A 19,324-nucleotide genomic window follows, 5' to 3' on the forward strand; every position below is an offset into this window, starting at 1 on the left:
CACCTTATCTTCTCCATCTCTCTGTTGGTATCACGAAACCCACTACCACCCCTATCTATGTGTAATGACTGGGCTTCGAGTGTATGTACTAAGTCATAGATAGAACAGGTTCTTCCATCTGCGATGGCTTCCGTATTTCAAGCCAGTGCTTCTTAAATAACCACTTTTTAAAAAAAATAATGATTAAATTCAAACTAACCTAAATTGTACAACGTCATATTATTTTAAAATGCAGTCCATATATAATACTTGTTTTTCTCTTTCAGACTTACTTTATTCTGTATAACAGTCTTTAGGTCCATCCATTTCTCTGCAAATTGCATAATTATATGGCTGAGTAACATTCTGTGCGTGTGTGTATGTCACATCATCTTTAAGCTCTTGGAGTTGGTGATGGACACGGAAGCCTGGCATGCTGTAGTCCATGGGGTTGCAGGGAGTTGGACTGAACTCACTGACTGATATCACCTTTATCCATTCTTCTGTTGATGGACATTTAGGTTGCTGCCATGTCCTAAGCTATTGTAATTAGTGCTGCAAATATAATATATTAACACAAGTATGTGGAATCTAGAAAATGATAGCAACGAATTTGTTTGCAAGGCAGAAATAGAGACACAGATGTAGAGAACAAGCATATGGATACCAAGGAGGGCGGGGACGGAGGTGGGGTGACTTGGGAGACTGGGATTGATCTATGTACATTGCTGGGTCCAAAATAGATAGCTAGTGAGAACCCACTGTACGGCACAGAGAACTCGACACGGCGCTGTGCTGACCGACATGGGAAGGACGTCCAAACAGAGGGGCCATTCTCGTGTGGCTGATCCACTTTGCCGTACGGCAGAAACGAATACAGCATTGTAAAGCAGCTGTAATTTTTTTTAATACAGTTTATTGTGCCATTATGATGTGTGTGCCCACTCAGTCTTGTCCAGCTCTGCAACTCCATGGATTATAGCCTGCCAGGCTCCTCTGTCCATGGAATTTTCCAGGCAAGAAAACTGGAGTGGGTTGCCATTTCCTACTCCTGATGCCAGATTATAAAACTCCACCAGGAAAGGAATTTTTCTCTTTTATTTACTAGCCCATCCCCAGTACGTGGAACAGCACTTGGCCCATAGTAACCCCTAGATCTTTGTTGAATGTATGAATATATTTTTTAAGATGCTGTGAAAAATAGCTAATTACGCTGTCTTTGTATAGGATGAAGACTCCAGTTTTCATGTTAGGAAATCTTAGTGATTGTCTTGGCTCTGCTACTAATCTGCTGTGTGATCTCAAGTATGATAGTCAATCTCTCTGTGCCTTTCTTATCTCTGAAATGAAGAAATTAGATTTTATGAATGATAAAGCCCAGTCCATGTTTAAAAGTACATAACTCACTGATTGGTGATTGGCAGGATGGTTTTGGGAAGTGGCTGCTTAGAAACAAAATTAGAATTTGTGGCCCTGGAACCCATGTTGCCAACTGGCATGTCTGGGGTTTGGAACTAAGACTTGGGTCCCTGGCTACTAAAATTTTGGCTGTAACAGTTGAACTAATCATCAGCTGACTAAAAGAAAGGGGGAAAAAAAGAAAAAGCTTTTGTGTAGTCTGGCATGGAATAGTGATTTTTAAGAATGAGGAAAGCTGAATCTGACACCGGAGAGTGAAATATAGCTCAGTGATTAAAAAAAAATAAAAGAACTAGATTTAAATCTTTGTTCCAATATTTTCTGTGACCTTGGCCAAGTAATTTAATTTCTGTGCCTCCATTTTGCCAGAAATAAAATGGAATAATGGTGATATCTAAATGAAATCATTTATTGGTAGTTTTAGGGACATGGTAAACTTTTAAAGTCTTACAGCCAGGCTGATATAAAGGAATTAGGCAGGTGGATAGAAACGAATTGATGAAAGATAAATCTGTATATTTGGCTTGAGGCAACCACCAAGAGGTGAAATAATGGTTGAGTACATGGCTGAGATCAGACTGTCCAGGTCTGATATAAATTAGCTGATACCTTTACTCACTAACATTAATAATTTTGTCAGTTTCTAACCATCTCTGCATCTGAGTTTTCTCACAAACTGGAGCTAATAATAGCACCTCCCTCTTAGGGTTATTCTGAATGTTCAGTGGAACAATCCATGTAACGTGCTTAGAGCAATGTCTACTGGATAATCAGCACTCAATAAATGAAGTTATTCTTACTTTGTTCCATTAAGTTCACACAGAGGGAGGGGAAATTGAAAGGGACACAGAAGACTGCTAGCCTGGTGAATGAAGAGAAAGCAGTTCAGATCCAGTAGGACCAAGGAGATTATCACAGCCTCGGGGCTTGGGAGAGGGGGTTTGTCTGTTTGCAGTGTTTTAAAAACTACTTGTAAACCAACTGGAGAAAAGAAAGGCTGTGCACATCCAAGATGTTGGATCATTGATAATAAATATCAGAGTCCCTAGTTTATTCTTGGGTGGTGAAACTTCTTTTAAGAAAGCTGCCATAGGGAAAAGGTCCTTTCGTCTTCAGCTATGTGGGTTAAAAGATAAGGCTTAATCGTGCACTAACAGTTAGTTGTAAATAGATTATCAGTCTTTTTGTAATCGGGCAGTAGCTGTGATACCACAGTGAGTCATTACTTACCATGTGTTTACCGGTGAGCCCCAAATTATTCTGTGTAGAGAAGTGAGTTTGGAGCGGGGGGCTGCAATACCCGAACATCTCAGCACAGAGGGCCATTTAGCCACATTCTTCAAGCTGCAAAGCTGTCACAAAATAAGTTGAGATGTGAAGGCAGGATGGAAAGAACACAGGTCAAATAAAGAATAAAATAGAGGCTAAGTTTGCAGGTAGCACTTTAAAGTGTATTTCTTTGTAGTAAGCTTTAAAGAGACATGAAGAAAGCCTATGTGTTTCATGACTGAATCCTTTTCCAGTTGATTGGGAAATTTTGGCTATGTCTGAGCACACCTCATTTTTTAAAAAATTGTGTACAAAAACAACCCAATTAAAAAATGGGCAGAAGAAATGAATAGACGTTTTTCCAAAGAGGACATGCCGATGACCAACAGGCACATGAAAAGATGCTCAACATTGCTAATCATTAGGGAAATGTAAACCAAAACCACAATGAGATAACACCTCACTGATAGTACCCGTCAGAATGGCCATCATAAAAAAAAATGTTGGTGAGAATGTGGAGGAAGGGGAACTCTCATACACTATTGGTGAGGATATAAGTTGGAATAGGCACTGTGGAAACACTGTGGAGGTTTTTCAAAAAACTGAAAATGGAACTACTGTATGACCCAGCAATTCCATTCCTGGATATATATCCCCTCAAAACAGTAATTCAAAAAGATACATGCACTCCTGTGTTCATAGCAGCATTATTTGCAATAGCCAAGACATAGAAGCAACCTGAGTGTCCATCAGATGAATGGATAAAGAAAACGTAGTATATGTGTGTTTTTGTGTGTATTCACATATACACAGTGGAATACTATTCAGCCATTAAAAAGAATGAAATCTTGCCACTTATAGCTATTTGGATGGACTTGGAGGGCATTATGTTAGAGTAAATAGGTCAGAGAGAGACAAATACTGTATGATATCACATATATGGAATCTTGAAAATATAACAAAATAGTGAATATAACGAAGAGTGGATTCACAGACAAAGAGAAGAAACTAGTGGTTACCAGTGGGGAAAGGGAAGTGGAGAGGGGCAAGAGAGAGGTGAGGGATTAGGAAGTACAAACTAGCTATAAAATGATCTACAGGGATATATTTTACAACACATAGAAGATAACCAATTACAGTAACTGTCAACATAGTATAACCTTTAAAAGTTGTGAATCACTATGTCATACACCTGTAACTTACATAATAGTGTGCAGTAACTATACTTCAATAAAAAGAAAAACACGTACTTATTCAGAAATAGGTTGACTTATTATTCAAGTAGATTGGGGTAGAAGGGCCTTCTTAGCAGAGAGTAATAGAAAGTTTTCTCCCTTACAAGCATTATTTCTTACCCAGTACAATACATAAGTTCAGCTTTAAAATGTAAATATCCTTTGAAGGTGTCAGATGTCTTCATTGTTTACACTTCAAAGTAAATCACTTTCATTTTTTTTTTTACTTTTCTCTCTTCCCCAACTGAGGATTTGACCTTGAAGGCAATGGAGTTTCAAATGGAAGATTAAAATTAAATTAGAAATTAAAACTGAGGGACATCTAAGGTGAGTTGGCTTGCAGTAGAGAACTTTGATCAAATGTTCAAGGAGTCAACTGGTAAAGAAGACACTGGGACATTTGAGGAGAAGAGAGACTAGATTCATTTAATTCACATTTATTCCAGGATTTTCAGAAGCAGATGGGCGATTTCCAATCTTTATACAGTGCTTAAACCATAATTTAATAATGCTTGAAGCTCTTGTTAGAGTCTGTGCCAGCTCATTACAACAGGATGAATGTAAATGACTAAGTAATTAGCAGGGCCCAGGGCAAAATGAAAGGGCAGGACCCTTAGATTAAAAAAGCAGGACAGGGCATCCCTGGTGGCTCAGTGGTAAAGAATCTGCCGGCCAGTGCGGGAGACACAGGTTCAATCCCTGGTCCGGGAAGATCCCACATGCCTCGGAGCAACTAAGCCTGTGGTTCACAACTACTGAGCCTGTGCTCTAGAGTCTGGAAGCCACAACTGCTGAGCTCACAGGCCCTGGAGCCTGTGCTCCACAACAGGAGAAGCCACTGCAGTGAGAAACCCATGAACTGCAGCTGGAGAGTCGCACCGACTTAGCACAACTAGAGAAAAGCCTGTGCAGCGATGAAGATGCAGCACAGCCAAAAAAAAAAAAAAAAAAAAAAAGGCGAGGCAGAGAGTTGTTACATGTGCAAAAATCTAAAACCATTTCCTTTCTTCCACCATCTCTCTCTCAACTTTTCATAACATTGTTTTTATTGGCTAATGTAGTTCCAAGTATAAAGAAAAGCACAAGTTTAAATTATTAGCATGAAGTTAACCATTCATCTTGATACTGTGCAATGATAAGGCTATCTAACTTTCATGCAGAATCATGCAATTTGTATGTCATAGATCGTGCACACGTATGTCTTTCTCAGCGGAACAGTGGAAACACTGCACAGAACTTATTCTACCATTTTAATTTCATGTCTTGATACACACACAGTCTCCCTTAGGCTTACTGATGACTAAAAGAGAAAAAGAACTGTGGCTTGCCCTTTCTTTGTCTTTTTATGTATCATTTTCAGCATTAGCAGCTGGCTAATACAAGGGAGAAAATGCAATAAACAAAGGATACAGTAGAGTTTCTTGGTCATCTGTGTTTCTTTGAATAGTGTTGCCTTCTCAAAGTCAGATGCAGATTCTTGTTCCCATGAAAACCGTGGCTGGTGGATGGTCAGCTTCCTCACTTACTCAGCCATAGTCATACAAATCTCACTGACCTCCCAGGAGTCATGGGTCTACCAGAATTCAACTTCTTGCATGTTATATGTGGATGAGGCAGCAAGGTCTAGGAACCGGTATATTACTGTTCAGGTGTATTGATGCCCCTGTTCATGTGTATGCTCCATTATCCCATTGGACTGCACCCACAGAACACTGGTTCAAATATAAAAGCATTAAGCAGAGCATAGGGCTATTCTGAGCATGGAGCCCTGCGGAGCTGCCCAGGATGCAATTCCATGCGTCCAGCCCTGCTTAGAAGTTTCTTAAATACAGATGAGGACACAAGTAGCAAATGGGTTTGCAACTCGCTAGTCTTCCTCGTTCACTTTTTATTTGATCAGAGGCTGCCTCAGACATATGGGAGTCACAGAATAATTGCAGGCCTACTTCTGAAATTGATTCTTACTCTAAGATCTGCAAGGGTAAGAGGGCCTGGAGGCAGATGGCTAGTTTAACTTGGTCTTAAACAAACACCATGTTTTCTGGTCTATGCATTTGAGTAAAATTTTACAGTAAAACATGAGACTTCAAAAAATGAACTTGGATGGTTTTGAGTGTAATGTGTTCAGTTGAAGAGGCACTTATAAATCAAGAAATCTATGTTAAAGATACAGTAGTAGACTTTAAAGAATTGTTCCTCGAATTTCCAGAGCTTCCAGTTATTCTTCATCAGCTGTGCACTGGTTTCTATGCTCAGTGACCATATCTCTCCCACTTCCACCTCTTCTTATCCCAGAGGACGATTGAGTGTTGGCTAAAAATCAAGGAAGATTTGAAAGAAGTTGAGTGACTTTTTAGGATTTATTTAAGTTCTGCTTTTAATTTTACTTTAGAGCTTTCAGCTTGTGCCCCAACCACAATTTACCTTGCTCCCTGAAAGTTCTACTTTATGACTTATTGAGTACGTTATTAAGATTTCGTCAGATTTTTTTCTCCATATTTGAGGAAGGACTGCCACAATGTAGAACATGGTTTTTATTACATCTTGGGGAAAATTGACTTTTTTCACACAGAGATAGGCTTAATCTTATAGTCAATAGAGAAATAAATATTTGAAAGTAAAAGCTGGAAAAAGAGAATTAAAATGTGCTGAGTTCTGTTACGTACCAGTTACTGTTCTTTACATGTATTTTTGTGTTTAATATCCACATAGTCATTGTGGTAGGTGAAAATAAGAATACTGTCCATGTGAGGCCAGAAAGCCATCTGGAAGCTTCCATTCCAGTATTATATGTCCAACAGCCTACCTGAGAAGCCCACTTAGTGCTGATTTCTCAAAGTCAGTGTGGCCAAATTAAGCTCACCTTTTCCCCACAAAGCCTTCTCTAGTTGCTTTGTTTTTGTACAACTCTTTGCGACTCCATGGATTGTAGCCCACCAGGCTCCTCTGTCCATGGAATTCTCCAGGCAAGAGTACTGGAATGGGTTGCCATGTCCTCTCCAGGGGATCTTCCTGACTAAGGGACTGAACCCGTGTCTCTTGCATCTCCTGGATTGGCGGGCAGGTTCTTCGCCACTAACACCACATGGGAAGTCCCTTCTCTAGCCACAGCCTTTCTCATCTAAGTGATGGTACTGCCCTCTTCTGATTGTGCGGGCTAAAAGCCTTGAGGACAAACTTGCCACCCTCTTTCCTTATCTCCTCCACCCAGTCCATCAGGAGATCCTCTTGACTCTCCTTCAGAAGAAGCCCAGCCTGGACCTGAGCCCTCCTTAGCAGCACCCCCTGAGTCTGAGCCGACCTCTCTGTCCAAGAAGATGATCTTTCCACCTGCCTCCACCCTGGCGGCCAGCCCTGTGGTCTCTTCCCATGCAGCAGCTAGAATAAGGTTGTAGAAACAGAACTAATATCAATTCTGAGGTCAACCTCCTGCAGTGGCTCCCATTTCACTCTCAGAGTAAAAGCCAAAAAGCCTTGAGCTGCCTTTGATTTGCCCTCCCTCCACCTCTGCCTACACAGTAGTCCCCCTGCTACCCCTTCGTTCCTCTGCCTTTGATCCCCCCTTCCCAGTGACACTCCATTCCCACTGACCCTCTAGCAATTCCAGGAACAGCCCTGGGGACACTCCCACCTTCGGGCCTTAACCTTGGCTATTCCGTCTGCTGAAACACCCTTCTCTTGGGCATGACTAACCCCCTCACATCCTCCAAGGTCTTGGTTACATGGCACTTTCTTACTGAGGTCTCCTCACCACCCCACAGTCAACAAAGGTGAGGATTCAGTGACGCACAGTGGATAGTGGGCGCCTTTGAAGGTTGAGGAAAGTGGTAGGATGCTGGGCAGATCCTAGAGAAAGGGGCCAAGCAGATGGCCCAAGTAGTTGACTCTGTAACAACCCAGTGGAGTACTGAAGTTTGCTATTGAATCAAGCAACGTAAGGTCAAATTTCACTGTGTGTGTGTGTGTGTGTGTGTGTGTGTGTGTGTGTGTCAGAGTTTTGTTTACCTTTCCTTTGCTCTTGTTCTTTCTCAGATATAGAAACTAAATATTGCTACTCAGTGATACAAAAAAAAAAAAAAAAAAGCAGGAAGAAAAAATGAAAAACGGACTCTTGGAAAGGAAAAAAATACCAGAGAATCAGGAATTCTGCATTCTAATCTCAATTCTGTCACCAAAGTCCAATGCCTTGGGCAAGTCATTTCCTTGGTTTTAGTTTGTTCAGCTTTGGAATAAGGAGATTGGGCAAGAATCAGTAAGTTTCTCAACTTGATCAGGGGAATGAGCCAGGGAGCATTTGCAAAATTCACATTTCCCTAAATCTACCCATGAATAGACTGATTTAATCAAGCTTACATGAAATTCTGTAGTTTGTATTTTTTACCAGTTTTCCAGACAGTTGTGATGATCAGCCACTCTGGAATCACTAGATTTGATGACATTTGAGACAACCTCCCCCCTCCCATTGTTCCATTGTTTAAGATATTTGTTTACCTAAATATTATTCAAATCAGAAATTATTACACAATTGTAGTAAGATTGACTTTTATTGTGTATCTGGGTGTTTCTGTCAAAAATTGCATTATCTTTTAATTTTTTTCTACAGAAAATTAAGAACAATGTCTAGCACAAAATAGTTTCTCAATATTTATGAATGAATAAGTGATCAGTTCCAAATGTTTAAAAAATTGGTATTTTTAGTATCTCCTTGGGTAACCTATTTCTCATATGTAGGAAAAAAATTCAGAGTTCATCTGGTATCCTTCAACATTCAGAATATGTAACAGAATAACCATATATAAACCAAGACTCATAATGATAATTATACTTGAACATTTTTGATAATGGAGAACCATTTCTATCCTTTATAGTATAGATGAACGAGATGCATGTGAAAGTATACTATTCCCAAAGTGCTTTATGTGCTATGAAAATATGTGACATTTTTGTGCTCCTGTTGTTCTTGTTTTCAGCCACCCGTGGCATCCTAATTCGCAAACTGTCAACTTTGCCAGCCTCACAGTCTTGCTAGGACAACTTCTGCAGAGAATTGTATTAGCCCTGAACTTTTTGAATGACCACTGTGATTTGTGAAAACAAATACAGTCTCATGGGTTTCAAAAGGGATTGAACTTGGAGGCAGAAATTCTGAGATGTCATTCTGCCTTTGTGTCTCTTAATAAAATTAGTCAAGCCCTGTCACCTCTTGTGGCCTCTAGTTCCTCTTCTGTGAAGTGATTTCTCCATTTATTCAGACACTGTCATAGTGCCTCTGACGTTATTTGAATGTGCTACCACAGGCCACATAATCATATTGCTTAGAAGCAAACAGGAACAGAACTCTGTTGGTACCTTCATTTTTCAGTACCAGTCATTTGTGCCTGTAACACAAGTCCTTGCCTCCATGACTTTTCAGAAAGGAAAAACATAGGTCAGCATAAAGCATGTGATATGACCATAATAGGTACCCCCCTCCTTAAGTCTGGGCCCAATTAGAAGTTCCATTTTATTGCTTTCATGAGAAAATATTGTTACTAGTTGGAGCTAATGGTTTGGTTTAGGCCTCAGCCAGTATCTAGTAGGGGCTTCCCAGGTGACTCAGTGATAAAGAATCTGCCTGCCAAGGCAGGAGGTATGGTTCTGTCCTTGAGTCGGGAAGATCCCCTGCAGAAGGAAAGGACTACCCCCTCCAGTATTCTTGCCTGGAAAATTCCATGGACAGAGGAGCCTAGCAGGTTATGGTCCATGGGGTTGCAAAGAGTAAGATGTTACTGAGCGCACACACAGCACCTAGGTCTAGTAATACTCTTAGGAAGAGTCTGCCATGATTGGTGTCCTCTTGTGATATAAAAGGAATTACCCTGGAAAGAATACTTTTTAACCCTCCCTTTTTCTTTAGTTACAGTTATTTAGTTGCAGCATTGTTAAAACAAATATTGCACAGGAAGTGAACATAATTTTGTGTGTAATATATCTTACAAAATGACATGACCAATCCTTGCATTTTATTACTTTTTAAAGAGAATATAAGCATTAGTGATAGAAAGGTATTAATAGACTGTAGAGTAGCAAACCTATTTATTATGGTGACATTGTTCTGTATTTTTTAGGCTTGATTTTCTTTTGAAAAGCATGAAAGTAAAGTGTAGCATCATGCGATAACTCTGCCAGGAGGATTTTCTATGAAACGCTCTTCTCACATCATTGAATTTAACGGCTTCCAGAGTCATTGTGATCTTCTTAAGTAACTTTTTGTTTCAGGGTAGTTACTGTATCTGGGCTTCCCTGGTGGTTCAGACTGTAAAGAATCTGCCTGCAATGTGGGAGACCCAGGTTTGATCCCTGGGTTGGGAAGATGCCCTGGAGAAGGAAATGGCAACCCACTCCAGTATTCTTGCCTGGAGAATCCCATGGATGCAGGAGCCTGGCGGGCTGTAGTCCGTGGGGTTGCAAAGAGTTGGACATGACTGATTGACTAAGACCCACACACACACACTGCATCTAATTACTGCATTTTGTTATATTTCAGAACAGCTGAGCATCACACGCCAAAAGGCACATTGGGTTAAAAAACAAAAGCTGTAAAGTTTGGATCTTTTCCTGTGTTAGAAGCAAGAAAAATGGAAAATTGATCATCAAAGGTAAAACTATCTCCTTCTCCTTAAAATCATATATTCCTACAGCTTCCTCTTCAGCCACCGTGTGTGAAGCAATGTTTTCTTTTATGATTGTGTGGTGAAGTTTAACAAACATATTTCTGGCTTATAATTCGAGGTGTATTAATATGCTGCTGACATACTCTACTGTTGTTTTAACTCCTTAATTGCCTGTTCAGAATTTGGACCAGATGTGTTTTATATGTTTAATCTTCATTCTTGCTGTTAATCTAGAGTGGCAGAGCAGGGCGATGCATTTTTGTAAGTCTTTGGGCTGAAATGTTGCACTTTAGGTTAGGCATGGAATCATGGAAGTAAATGATGCAGTATTAGCTTCTTTTTTCTTGGGAGTGTTGGACAGATTTGAATTTATCACCCCAAACTGATCAACTTGATTTATGTGAGGTAAGGAAGACAATGGAAACACTTGAAGTAATGATATGGTCTCCACTCCTTTCATTTTATTGTGTAGTTTATGGAAAGAAAAAAGAATGGTCTTGACAATATGTGATATCAGATCTAAGGGGAATTGATATTGCCAAATATGTTAATAATTGATTGTTTTGATTGCTTGCCTGGGACAACTACTTGAGCATGACTATTTACTGGGGAGTTGATTCCAAGGATTGGGGAGAGTGAATGGGGAAAGAAACACAGACCAAAATAAGAGCAAATGAACGAGTTCTCCAGGATGGACGTGGGAACGTGGTTCCCCTGGGACTTCCAGGAGGGTGTGAGATCCCCCCTGGAATTTCCACCTGAAGCACGTATAGCCAAAGGTTCACTCATTGGCTTTTTCCCCGTGGTTGTGGGTTGCTCCTGGGTCATTAAACCCCCCCCCCCCCCAGTGCTGAGCAGTGGTGGCGCTGGTCATTGCGGTGGACACTGTAAAGGCAGAGAATCTGAGCTGGTTCAGAACTGTCCATCTGTGCAGCCATGGCTGAAATCAGAGGTGGACCAACAAGGTATGAAGCAGGGACCAGAAGTGTCTATTGTAGCTCTTTTTACTTTATTTTCAATAGTCAAATAAATCACATAATCCTCCTAAATCACATAAATCCTCCTAAATGAACTATTTCCAGGAAGAAAATGTCTTGTGTTTTAAAGACATTGATGAGTGATATCCAAATGGTATAGAACCGAAAGGAACTCTCTTTCAAAACTAACTTCTTACTCAGTAAATTGTCCGTGTTCAGAGGTGAAAAGTGCATCCTGGTCCATGTGTACTTTGGACATTATATAGTAAGATTTTGAAGTATGACCAAAATATTGGAAAAGAGATAATGGAATTAGATTTTATAGTGCCTATACATATTATTCACTGTATATTGATTTTGTACAGGAAGGTGTCTGAGGATGCACAAAAGTATAATTATTGTCTTTCCTATCTGGAACTAGGCCCAACAGCAGTGTCATTATTGGTGTGAAAAGCGTGACTGTAATTATGCATGTCCGAGCATAAAGTTACAAGGATGGTCAGCTGACAAAATAGATTTAACACATTAAAGTGAATCGGGGTTGGTTTGCTGGTTGGTTTTTGGCAGTGAGGACATTCAGCAGATGAAAATAAAGCCAGGTAAAGGCTGTGGTTTGTTGTGACCTAGAAGATCCTTTGTTCAGAGGAGAGATGTTACCAGGGAACTCTAAGGAGCAACTCTGCAATCACATGAATAAGCAACATTTCAACTGATAAAATGAACATGCAAATTCCTAATGAGGGAAGTGAAAATGGTGGAAGAAGGGGAAGGGTGGCCAGAAGAGGCAAGGCAGGGGGACCAAGAAAATAGTGGCAGGTGGCGAGACAGAAACCCCCAAGGTGGACAGAATGAAACTGCAGAAATAAGAGAATCCCACAGCAGTGGAGAGATACCTCTTAGTGCAGACCTCCTCTTGAGCCCAGGATGCAGACTGAGCAAATGGTCTCAGTTCAGCTGAGGCCTGATAAATTCCTGGGTCATCACAGGAAGCATCAGTTAATGCGTCTTCTCACCTAAATAGCACAGTTGTCTCCTTTGTCCTCCTTTGTGGTCTCATTAGATTCCAAGGCCTCCCGAATAAAAGCTCTGATCACATCTGCTCTGTGCTCAGAAAATATTCGCTTATTTACCAAGTCATCATTGTCCAAATTTCTTAATCAGATATTTAGAACCTGCCACTCTGTTTTCAGGCTTAACTTTCTTACTCCTTGATGCCACTCACCAGTGGTCTAGATCATTAGTACTGCAAATTCTGTGATGTATCTGGTCTTCCAAGTGGTTTGGGTGCATTTGGGTTCTCAAACATAGGTGAGTCTAGGACCGGATCCAATAATTTGCCTTGTTAAAATGTTCCCAGGCTATGTCACTATTGCTGGTCCAGGAACCTTACTTTGAGAATCACTCTGGAAAAAACAAATGATCCAGGCTGGCACTATGGTTTCTACATTGCAGTTTAAATCAAAGACTGATTGCAATAAAAGGGCTTGCTTGCCAGCAAAACCATTGTTGTTCTGTGTACTAGATTAAGAACAGGGTCTATCTCCTGGTTAAATACCTTCTTAGTGTCATAAAATCTCCCACATTAAGCTTCTTGATACATTTATATATCCCCTGCTGTGTTATAGACTTATAAATGTTTATTGGATAGATGGATGGATGGAAAGAGAGGAAGGGGAGGAGAGAGGAACAGACAGACAGGTTTGGCAAGCAAGCATTGATTTCAGCAAGAAACTTCATGCCTACAAAGAAATTGCCGTGGTAAATGCCATTAGGAAAAGACTAATTACCATCACACGAAAACCTTATTGTATAAGAACATACTCCTTATTTCAGATATTTGATTATGTGGAATAACAATGGAGTCAGAGCCTGAGCATCTGGGTATCAACAGTATTGTGCTCTATAATAAGCAGAGTCTTTCACAAAAGACTTTTCCTGTTTGATTGAGTTCAGCAGAGGAGAGATGTCATTTCTATCAAGACAAATTGTACATTTTACTTTATAAAAGAGCCACTGGCTATGTGCAAGCAGGAAATCACATCTATTTAATGAATTCCTTTGCAAATGTCTCTTCCTTGAGTTTAAATTTTGCAGCTGCAGCATCATTTGAATGTTTATTCACATTTCAGACAATTGTGCTTTCTGGTTTTTTGCTTTCTTGCGTTCAGATGTGTTCGTGTATCACTGTTGCAAATTCTTTCTCTACATCTTTTATCTGCGCACATCACCTCGTGATTGGTTTGTAAATTTATCCTACTTTACTTACTAAAATAACTGTTCCTGCTGTCTGCTTTCTGCCTGCTCTTTGATTTAGTCCTGAAATTGGGCTCAAGGCCTACTTTTAGAGCTCAGCATGAAATTTATTCTGTGTTTTTAAACCAGGTTCCTACTTGTTTCTTTCTGTTATAGGTTCTGTGTTGGCACCAGCTTCAAAATGCGCCTCTTATAATTATGTATCAGCATAAATAATAACAATGAATGAAAACAGGAATCTTGAAAATATATTTTAAAAATTGATTTCATCATTTACTTTAATGGTAGAAAATGTCACCTGCTGCTAGGGCATACCTGGTGTTAAGCTTCGAGGAAAGGACTAGTTCCAACCTTGTTACCTTGACGTGTGTCCCTGACTGAGTCCTCAGGCCTCAGCTACCTCCATTATAAAAAGAAGGATTTAGGATAAATGTCACTAAGAAGTTCATTCTAGTTCCTTATCTTGTAATGTCAAGATGCAGGTCATATGAAATGCTGCTTAAAATCAGGTATGAGAATATGAGTGAGTCAGTTCATCAACTGATATGGCAACCTTTTGGAGGTAAAATTGAAAGAACATGGTTTAGGGTGCAGAAGATCTGTGTTCAAAACTCAGGTCTTCCACATATTAACAGCATGAGCTTGGAGAATTGACTGTACCCTTTGGTGTGCCTCAGTTTCTCCATCTGTAAAATGGGGGCAGTGTTGTTATCATCTGCCAGGTTGCTTTAAAAATGGGATAATCTGAAGAATATCCAGCACTTACCAACTGAGCACAGTGAGCTCTAAGGATCTCTCCAGGCCTCTAAGCCAGCCAGAGCCCACACCATGGTTTTAGTGGTTAGTGGAAATTCCATTCTTCTTCTCCACTATAATTCTACAAGGCTAAGAAATGTATATCTGTGACTCTAAAAGATGAACTCAGTTTGGAAAATGTACCTGTAATTTAGTCGTCTGAGACCTGGCAAGACAAATAGGAAAATTGAGCAGTGGGTTTTCAGCTTGACAGGATATCTGGTCCCGTATATTGTGAGTAATTTATACAGAGCAAGCAAGGCCTTTTTCATCAAGACTGACTCCTTTGGTGTCAAAGCTTGAGGTTTGCAAATTGCATTCTGACTCTGACTTTGTTATGTGGCCACAGTTTGGGCAGAAATGAAAGCCTCTTTAAGACTTCAGTTTACCCTGAATAAATGTTGCTGTGCTCTTGATTTATATCTGATTCCAGTAAATTCAAAGGTACGCCTTACTTTTTTCTTTCTTGTCCTCTGAAAATTTAAGTTTATAGCCAATTTGTACCCAGATAAATTACATTTGGGGCAAAGATGATTTGTTTACTATAGGATCCATGCAACTATTGAATATTTTTCTGCTCTTTTCATTTATTAATTTTTTGAGGTTGAATTGTCACTTTGATACTGGTTAACCTCAGTCCTTTCTCAGCAGAAATTCAGAACTTCCTCCTTAATAGGAGTAGATCAATAAAGTTTTGGTGGACGATTTCATCAATCTTAGCAGAGGGTTTAGCCCTGTGGCCTTCTTTACTCTTTCAATATTTTATAAATCCTCTGCAAGTTAATGTCTTTTGAGATAAAGCTTACTATATTTTATTCCTCTATGCTTTTTCATGAGAAACGATTCAGAGCCAGGAACTGCTGGTGCTGTTTGAAGACATTGATTACTTTAGACACCTGTAAGATAACTAAAATCTAATTGTGGGCTGTCGTGTTTATTTGTCGTGTCTCTGAGACATATCACCGTGAAGATGAAAATCGTACTGATGAGGCTGTTCCAAGCTCTGGGAGATAGATACATATGTGTCAGCACACCACCTACTCCCTCAGTGTGTGGTGATGGTAGTGGCGGAGATGATGGTGTGGTGTTGTCTAGTTAGCAACCCAGTCATCCACAATAGTGTATTTAATTTCTACATAAATCAATTATTACCAAAATTGGCCTTTTCTATTAAAAGATCTATTAAGTACTGTCTGAAGGACACATGCTCTCCATTGTATGATAGAATCATTTCTTTGTAAAACAGAGTATAATAGAATTTATCACAGCTCACATTTTTTTTTAATATTTGTTGACATTTTTAAAATCCCCAAGGATAGCATTTACTCTGTAGTAAAAGGGTTGGACTGTAAAGAAGGCTGAGTGCAGAAGAATTGATGCTTTTGAATTGTGGTGCTGGAGAAAGACTCTTAAAAGTCCCCTGGATAGCAAGGAGATCAAACCAGTCACTCCTAAAGGAAATCAACCCTGAATATTCATTGGAAAAACTGATGCTGAAGCTCCAATACTTTGACCACCTGATGTGACGAGTTGCCTCATTGGAAAAGAAATTTCCTGTTGCTGGGAAAGATTGAAGGCAGGAGGAGAAGGGGGCGACAGAGGATGAGATAGTTGGATGGCATCACTGAGTAAATGGACCTAAACCTGAGCAAAGTCCAAGAGATGGTGGACAGGGAAGCCTGGCAGGCTATATAGTCCATGGGGTTTCAAAGAGTCAGACACAACTGAGCGACTGAACAACAAAAAGATGAGAATTATAGGGGGAAGAAAACAAAATGCATGTTGGCTAATTTTTTTTCATTCCTGCTATATTCTCATAATGTGCTAGAAATTTTCATATAAAATATTTACTTAAAGCTAAATTTAGGGAAAAGATGATCCCACTTAAAACAACCAGCAGGAGTGCAGGGATTTTTCTTGCCATTCCGATATGATCTGGGAATTATAAATCATGTAAAGTATGATTTTGACAAAATAGCTGCAGTGATACACAGTTTATTTCTCTCTGGCATGTCAAACATTTGAGGTCTTTGTATTTATTTATGATTAAAAATATAATAACAAACATATGTCAAATACTTAGATTTTTACCTGTACAGGGGGGACATAATTTTATATCTACCCTTTTAGAGTCTTTGACTTGTCCTGAGAATTAAGTTGATGTAAGTGAACAGAAAATTGCACAAATGAATTCAATATAAGCTTTATGTGACTTGATTGTCTTCATAAGAAAATAAAGATGAAAGGTAGCAGAATCTTAAGTGTTTATATACTAAGTTGAACAAAGAGAGAGAATTGTGGAAACATAACTAAAATATACAGGTGGCCTAAAGGAAGATAAGAGTTATTTTAATGAGGTATCTTTGTATAGAATTCTCTCATCCTCCATGCCCTGTCTCTCGGAATAATAATGTGTTCCCCCTGTACAGAGAGGGAATCTTTCATGTGGGAGTTTTATCTTCTGCTTTTAGGAAGTGAAGGGACCTCAGAACACAATGTTCTTCTTGTACCTACTGTTTTTCAAGTGCCTTTGACTCAATAATCCTTATGCCAAAGTGGCATATTTATCTTCCAGGCATTGTCTTGAACACTTTATCTGAGACCTCACTAAATCCTGACTCTAACCTATGAGAATATTTTATACAACTTCAGGGAAAAATTGACAAATCCACCATCATAGAAATAGATTTCAAACTGCTTTTCTTCTTGTTAGAGGAAACTCATAAAGATCTCACTGAAGACATAGAAGATATGAACACACACTAAGAAACTTCATTTAATGGTCATAAATGGATTTTTAAAATCAGCAATTAGAGAATACCAGTTCTTCTTCAGTTCTTATATAATATTTAAAAATTACTGAGCCATAAACCAAGACTGAGGCTCCCCAGGTGGTTCAGTGGTAAAGAATCTACCTGCAGGGCAGGAGATGTGGGTTCAATCTCTGGTTGGGAAAGATCCCCTGGAGAAGGGAATGGCAGCCCACTCCAGTGTTCTTGCCTGGAGCATTCCATAGGCAGAGGAGGCTGATGGGTTGTGGTCCACGGGTTGCAAGAGTTGGACCCGAGTTAGTGACTGCATAACAACGACAAACCAAGATGGAAATGTACTCTGCATTTCACAGATGAAGAAACTGAGGCATGAGGAAACTAAAGAACTTGCCAAAGAACACAGAACTAGTACGTGGCAGAGCACGATGCAGACCCATGGCAGTCAGAGCCACCTGACTCCTACATTATCTGTCCAGACTACTTTGTCCTACAGGTGAAGAGCAGAGAGCTGGTCTTGAAGAGATTATTTAAATTTATATACCAGGCCAAGAGGGCTAGGATTACCCCAGTTTTTTAGATTACATTTGAAATTAAGGATGTGCCCGATGTGAGGTAAACCAATCAGAGTGATAGTGACACTAGATTTAGGAGAAAATTCACACCATAAATTATTTGCACACACACATGCCTACATAGGCACAATGCCCTGGGTGTGTGTGTGTGCCCAGTCATGCCCACCTCTTTGTGACCCCATGGACTAGGCTGCCAGGCTCTTCTGTCCATGGGATTTCCCAGGCAAGAACACTAGAGTGGATTGCCATTTCCTTCTCCAGGGGATCTTCCCCACCCAGGGATGGAGGCTGTGTCTCATGTATCTCCGCATTGGCAGGCAGAGTCTTTACCAGTGGCGTGACCTGGGAAGCTGCTACCATAAATTAAAGTAGATTAGAGTTAAATAGTTGCTAAATGTTTAAATAGCAAAAGCAAAGCAAGAATAACATAGATTGAATTATTACTGTAAATTCATTCTCGTTAATAACCTGAAGTATTGGTCATGTCTAGATTCCTGTGTGTGAAATAGGAGGACATCCCACTGATGTTTCATGGTCACATCAAACTCATTACTTTCAATACTCAACCCATAAATGCCCCCTTCCCTCTGTTCCTCGCTCCTCTGCGGCTCTCTGTCCCCATCTATGTCACCGTGACCCACACACCCTCTTGCTTAAGCTGGACACTTGGGAGTCATCTGTGAAACCATTCCTCCCACCACTTTTGGAAAATGTAATCGAATTTGTTGAATGAAGTTCTATATTACCCATATAATATGTGAATGCCCAGCTGGTTGGGTGATTACAGTCAGAGTGTGGTGATGAGACGTTATGCTCTGGTGTTTTCTCGCGTGTTTGGGTTTCTGGCCACACTATTCCATCCCCATGTATGGTTTTATGTTTCTGCATTTTGTTAGTGATGGTGTGTTGTTGGTGTTTCATGTAATAAACACAGGGAACATCCACTGTGGAACAGCTGAGAGATTTTCTCCTCTCTGTGAAGGCATTGGATTTGTTGAAAGCTACCATGTATGGCCTTTGGCACAAACAGCTCTCAGCAGTATTGCCCTCTTTAATTATGTCCCCCAGGAAAAAATAATCACTTCCCTGGCAAGGCAGCTTTCCTAATCAGAGACTTCCTGGGTCTTAAGTAATAAGAAACTCAAAAGTTTCAAATGGAAACTTATAGTGGGGCTTAATTGGGCATGTATTTTAATCTGCTAGGAAGATCAAGAAACTCTAAATGTTACATATAAGAAAATATTTCATGAGGGATACATGTGTAGTTTCATATATTTTGATCTATTTTTATTTAAGAGAAGTTACTGGCAAAATAATGTGTGCATTAGTATTAAAAAGTTGGAGTAATATATCTTCCTTGACCTGTAAATTACTGCTTCTTTCTCAATCATTTTATTGTCA

At 39.8% G+C, this 19,324-nt stretch overlaps 1 protein-coding gene across 4 annotated transcripts in view; it reads left to right on the top strand.

Annotated features, from left to right (window-relative positions):
- The window catches only part of DLGAP1 (DLG associated protein 1), a 760,977-nt gene that overhangs the window by 242,843 nt on the left and 498,810 nt on the right, over positions 1-19,324 (top strand). For all 4 annotated transcript variants that reach the window (XM_070452694.1, XM_070452696.1, XM_070452695.1 and 1 more), the window contains exon 3: positions 10,429-10,540. The gene's annotated coding sequence lies outside the window, so the exon portion shown is untranslated. The remainder of the gene's footprint in view (positions 1-10,428; positions 10,541-19,324) is intronic.

Source organism: Odocoileus virginianus, chromosome 22 (genome assembly GCF_023699985.2).
Source record: "Odocoileus virginianus isolate 20LAN1187 ecotype Illinois chromosome 22, Ovbor_1.2, whole genome shotgun sequence".
Classification (NCBI taxonomy): Eukaryota; Metazoa; Chordata; class Mammalia; order Artiodactyla; family Cervidae; genus Odocoileus; species Odocoileus virginianus.